The 5415-nt window shown below is 35.1% G+C and overlaps 1 pseudogene; it reads left to right on the forward strand.

Moving 5' to 3' along the window:
- Window positions 1-1071: 1071 nt before the first annotated feature.
- On the forward strand, window positions 1072-1209 carry LOC145241840 (U2 spliceosomal RNA; annotated as a pseudogene).
- Window positions 1210-5415: the final 4206 nt, after the last annotated feature.

Genomic DNA, 5415 nt, shown 5'->3' on the forward strand with positions numbered 1-5415 from the left:
TGTTTCTATTCCTCAGAAAATATATTAAGATTATACAAGATTTATATTTAAAAGAAGTGGAACGATACCAGGAAGACTTTTACACCCTCTTTCGTACTCTAATTTCGTACTCTAATCATGAATAGAGTGAAGATGATAGAAGTTAGAAATTTTTATTGAATAAATTGCATATTCCAGTGAATTGACCCATATTTTTTTTTTAATGCAACACAATGCCAAAACTGAGGAATATTTTAGCATGTACTTTCTTCAGTTAAAAATATGTGAAAAACAGTTGTTTTTAGTCGCGTCCAAGCGACTCTATAAGTCACTCCGTCGGTCGGTCTGTCCGTAACACTTTTGTGCTTGGCCTTTTTGATGTTGATTCTGTTGTTAATAGATGCTGTTCTAAGTTTTTTAAGCTTTTCTTGGACTTTTAACTAAGATCAAAGTGTAGTATCTGTTACGGCAGATGCTGCAAGCAGGGACTATGTGTGGGGGCTGGTCACCATTTCTCCTTCACTCCTCACATAAAAATAGGCCTTGTGCCTAATTTGCTCGGCGGGGGAGCAAATAAATAGCAACCCTTCATACCAATGGTCACTATCCAGCTCCCCTTACTGCCCGGGGAGTTGGTCCCATTTCCCCTTCACTCCTCATATTAAAAATCGGTCTTGTGCCTAATTTGCTCGATGGGGGGGGGCAAATAAATGCAGCTTTTCTTGGCCTTCGCGCCGGGATCAAAGTGTAGTATATGTTCCGGCAGATACTGCAAGCAAAGAACATATGTGGAGGCAACCCTTCATACCAATTGTCACTATCCACCTTCCCTACTCCCCGGGGAGCTGGTCCCCATTTCCCCTTCACTCCTCATATTAAAAGTCGGCCTTGTGCCTAATTTCCTCGGTGGGGGAGCAAATAAATACCAACCACACATATAAGACCTTGGTCAATATAGTGGCAACACTTCATACCATTTGTCACTATCCAGCTCCTCTATTCCCCCAGGGAGTTGGTCCCCATTTCCCCTTCACTCCTCACCTTAAAAATCGGCCTTGTGCCTAATTTGCTCGGTGGGGGGAGCAGATGAATACCTTTTTCTTGGTCTTTTGGCCAAGATCAACGTGTAGTATCTGTTCTTACTACATGCTGTACTTATGTTTGTAACTTTGTGATCTAAAGTGGGAGATCACTTTTCTGGATTAATTTAATGTAAAATGATCACCCACTTTACTACCAGTCATTCTCAAAGCCATTCAAGTCCTTCTCCAGATCATTCAAGTTGTTTTTGAACGATTCCAGTTATTTTTTAAGCATTCAAGTCATTTTTAAGGTCATTCAATTCATCCTTAACTTCATTAAAGTCATTCTAAGTTATTTACGTTTTATTTATTTAAGTCATTTCAGCTCATTTTCCGGTCATTTTAGTTTATCTTTAATAATTTCGTGTCAATCCTACATTCACGTATTCATTCATTACACGAGAGCACGCGACTAATGGCTATCGGCCTTGTTTCTATTATACTTGAATCATTGATGGAGATATATGCAACGTTATTTCAAGGTGAATAAATTTGTTTCATTTTTATCTTTCTGCGTTTCTACAAACTTTTCATACAGCCCAGCAAATTTCGCACATTTTTAATGAAACATCCTCTTGTTTTTTAATCTTTTCGTACATTATTTTCAGTCATAGAAGCTTCCAGCAAAACCATAATCAGATTTGTGTACATCTTGAATATACTCCATCCCCACACATTTTGATATCCACACGCATTTTTATATCCTGGATTTCATGTCTAAAACTTCCATAATTCTAGTCTACCCTCTGTCGCCTCCTTACTTTTAACAACTTATCTGATCTAAAAACAAAATGAATATCAAATTTAAAAGACTAGACAAGCTCTAGTTTTTTTTTCCCAATCTCGTTTCACCTCGTTCGGTCCAAGATTTCGCCCATTAGCTGCGCGGATGTAAGTACCAAAAAAAAAAAAAAAAAAAAAAAAAACCCAAAAAAAAACAAAAAAAGACGCAATCCAATAGACAGCTGTAAGGTAACATGGCGGCGCCCAGTGTTAACATCGAAGCAAAAGATTGTAATAGCAGACGACAACTTATAATTAATTGTTTTCTTAATAGCGCTTTTGGCAGCAATTTATGACTGCAATTCGTTAACTTGTACGCCCGGCCGCTATAAGAATTTTAATTTAATTTCATTTTCCCGTATATGGTGACTTGCATCCAGAAAATATGTATATTTACCAATATCAACGCGCATGCGCCCCCCACACACACCATGTATGTGTGATATATTTTCCATATGCTAACAGATAAATATGCATACGCAAGCATATACATAAAACCAGGCAAACATTAGAACACACATTTCCTTGTAGGACGTATAAGGCTAGATGTAGCGAGATTCGTAACAGAGAACTCAGATATACATCTATATGAATAAGACAGTAGATGTATGTGTTTATGTCTATCTGTTTGTGCGTGAATATTTAACCGACACAACCTTAAGTATGGACCACATAACACTGAAATAAATAGAAAAATGTAATTATACACCAAGAATGGCTTATAACGAGTAAAATGTTTGAATGGATGAATAACGCGTACAGACATATCGTATGTGGCAAGTTGAAATGTAAACTGTTCATTTCAACTTACTTATATATTTTCTACTTTTGCGCATGCGCAAATTCATTCGTAACTTGAAGTTGTTTAATTTACAATCTTTCTTATCTATCTGTTGATAGCTCAAACGGCAAGAAACGTAGCTGGAGCAGTAAAGGTTTTGGTTTCGGTCCTAGCTGATGGTACCCAAGTCCTTTTTAAAATATCTTTTTGAAATCAGCACCATATATGAGGCACAATGTAATATTTAATAGAAAATTGTTTCTGTAATAAAAAATAGGAAATCTGTATGAATTAAAAAAAAAAAATTAAGCGTGTTTTACGACTGGGCAAGACCGGGCAAGACCGGGCAAGAACCGGGCAAGACCGGGTGCGCCCGCTAGTGTATAGTCTATTCTGTTTCGTCGCTTTCCCCCTTCTATCACTTTCTTTTTCTTTCTGCTTTTCAGACAATATATTCTCTTTTTCTTTGACCTCTCTAATTATTTTCATCGCTTTAATTCTCCTCATCTTCTCCTTTCTTCTTCTTCTTCTTCTTCTTCTTCTTCTTCTCTCCTTTTTTCTTCTTCTTCTTTTCCTTTTCTTTTATTTTTCGTCCTTTTCTTCTTTTTCTTCCTTTTCTACTTTTCTTCTTTTCTTTTCTTTTTCTGCCTTTTCTTCTTCTTTATCTTTTCTTTCTTTCTTTCTTTCTTTCTTTCTTCTTCTTCTTCTTCTTCTTCTTCTTCTTCTTCTTCTTCTTCTCCTTCTTCTTTTTTGGCTATCCTCATCGTTTTATTTAAAAATAAAACAAAACGAAAATATCTCCAACTTTCATTCCATCAATTTCCCATTCGATGTAAACGAGTAATTCATATTATCTAAATAATTAAACAAATTTAATTAGCAATTTTTGATTAATTATTATTTAATTAGTTTCTTTTCCTTGTCATTCTCATTTACTCTATATTAATCATTAAGATTTTATGTAAAAATCAATAATTTAATTAATGATTGAAATATTTTAATTAAATTATTTTCTCTTTAATTATTATACAACAATCTTAAAAGCCTCGAAATGCACAATTTAATAAATGATCCTGCGGAGGGTAACTTGCCTTCCATCCATATTACTTATTGTTTAGAAGAAGATAAGAGGTATAACTTATACAATATTTAAAACACGTAATAATGTGTAAATAATACTGATTAAAATGATAATAATGTTAATGCTATGGAGTAGGTAGAACAGAATAAGTTATCTATCCAACTTTGTAGCTATCTATCTATCTATCGATCTAGCCATCTGCCCACTTCGATCTATTCATCTATCTAACTGGAGCGGTAGACAAGAGATGGATATGATGTTTGCATAAAACCTGTCAAAATATGACAAAGCAAGAGCATAGACAAGTTTACCGGAGGATCTATCAGCTGATCGGAACTACGTGTGAGTCACGTGGATCAGGTAAGCTGGAGATAACTGGGAGTAGTGAACATCAGTTGGGTTAATGATTGTCTCCTCCTCCCCTGTGAGGGAGGTTACGTGTCTCTCAATAGAGACTGTTAAAGACCATAAGAAAAGAACCCACTTTCCATGTTCACCTGCACCAACATCAATTATCGTCTTGGAGGGAATGTCTTTCGTTCAACAAGTTCCAGCCCCTCCACGAAGATGAACTCCAGATGGACAAGTATATATATATATAAATATAGTGTATGTAAGATATATGATAGCCACACACACACACGCATATAAATTTAGACGATCATGAAACATAAAACGTGTCACCCAACATAAATAGACGAGCACGGTTAAGAAAGTGAAGAACCACTAAAAACATTAGTAAGACATTAAGGACACGTCACAAACAAACAAGAAACGTATACACCCGTTTAGATTGGTGCCGTTCATGTTAGCATAACGTAACAATAATAATGGTAATCGTTAATTGTAAATATTAACTGTTTATCAAAACCACGATGCCACTCTGTCATAGTCACTTACATACTTAGGCAACATGATGTCGGATATAAGTTTACAAACACAGAACAAAGAATAAAATAGCTCATGAACATGGATGACGTGAAGCTATTTTCAAAATGTAAAAAAGAAGGGAAGAAAAAACAGATAAACACAATGAGAATATTTAGCAAAGACATTAGCATAGAAAAGTGTCGAAAAACTAGAAACATAGAACTGGCTAAGCCAAATGAGATGAGAGAGCTTTGTGAACATTAGACATGCAAATATTTGATAGTTCTGAAAGCAGCCGCAATGAAATCTCTAGAAATGAAAGAGAAGAGTGGTAAAGGATTACCTGAGAAAAAAAAAACTCTTAGAAACAAAACTATACAGTAGTAGAAATAAAACTAACGAAACAAACACTTGGGAAGTATCGCTAATAAGGTACTCTGGACCATTCATAAACTGAATCAAAGAAAAACCTATTAATCTTAATCTTGAAACTAATAATAAATACACAATGCTTTACAAAAGAATCATGATACTGATCGACTCTGCATGAAATGGAAAGTAAGGGGAAAATGGAAACTATAGAAGACTATAGAAGACACGAAAAAAGACTTGGGAATATGCATAAGTAATAACGCAGATAGATTGATCACAACAACGTGAGACACTCCTAAAAGGAACGGTTAAGGAAACGAGGAAATTATAAACAAAACCACAAGAAAATAAAATTGTGAATAGAAAGAGCTACATGGGAGATTCATAAGAATGACAAAAGAAGAGAATCCTGAAAACACCTGGACATGGCTGAGAAAAACAATTTGATTTTTGTAATGAATTTAAAC

This window comes from Euprymna scolopes, chromosome 20 (assembly GCF_053919585.1).
Source record: "Euprymna scolopes isolate OS-2025 chromosome 20, ASM5391958v1, whole genome shotgun sequence".
NCBI classification, from domain to species: Eukaryota; Metazoa; Mollusca; class Cephalopoda; order Sepiida; family Sepiolidae; genus Euprymna; species Euprymna scolopes.